This window comes from Myotis nattereri (assembly GCF_964212035.1).
Source record: "Myotis nattereri genome assembly, chromosome: 8".
NCBI lineage: Eukaryota > Metazoa > Chordata > Mammalia > Chiroptera > Vespertilionidae > Myotis > Myotis nattereri.
Window position 1 is genome coordinate 2,851,943 of NC_138083.1, and position 848 is coordinate 2,852,790.

An 848-nucleotide genomic window follows, 5' to 3' on the forward strand; every position below is an offset into this window, starting at 1 on the left:
CCCCCCCTCTCCCTGGCTCTCCACCCCCACCTCCATTCCTGCTGTTGGACCTGTCTCCTTCCTGGGGCTTTAGCAGGGCTGCAGGGGATGGGGGTCCACTCTACACTCAGCAAAGCCTAGCACAGATATGGGGGGTTGGGGCTGAGTCTGCCCAGACCCAGGGAGTGGGCTTCCTACACAGGAAGTCCCAGTGGCGTGACCTGGTAGAGGCTAGTCCTCCCAGGCCCCGGCCCTCGAGTGCTGCCAGGAGGGCATGCAGCAGCAGGCCTGGAGAGCTGGCCAGGCTGGAGTTCGAAGGAGGCACTTACCAGGGCCACGGGTACAGGGCACTCCTCAGCCGCCTGGGCAGGCCAGCAGCTCCCAGAGCAGTGGTGCCTGTGTGCAGCTCCCCCACTTCCTGCCTGTGTCTCAGATTTCGTCTCAACCCCCAACAGCAGCAGCCGCCACCACCGCAGCCTCACCCAACTGCTGCACCCCAGGTGGGGCCCAGATAACACTCAGTGGGTGTGTGCTTCGAGCCCCCATGGTTTGAGCCTACCTCTCTGTCTCCACCCACGAAGAGGTGGGCACACACTGGGAGGAGACAGGCCACCGAGCACCGGGGGGAATCCAGGCGCTCACACCCGCCCACCAGGCCCTCCTGCTCCGTAAGCAGTGCTCTGAGGGCCTGAGCTGGCAGCCCCCCCCCAAGCTCCACAGTCTGTGTGTGTTGGGCCACATGGGAACCCCCTGCGAGACCAGGGAAGATGACAGTCCCACTGGGCCCTCTGCCTCTGGGCTCACTGGGGACTCCTCCAGCCCAGCCCCACTGCCCATGCACAGACACCTCTCCCCACACACCACAGCTA

General features: G+C 65.1%; 1 protein-coding gene across 1 annotated transcript in view; it reads left to right on the top strand.

The window, feature by feature from the left end:
• ZBTB46 (zinc finger and BTB domain containing 46) overlaps positions 1–848 on the top strand; it is a 61,994-nt gene that overhangs the window by 51,003 nt on the left and 10,143 nt on the right. The window lies entirely within an intron of this gene.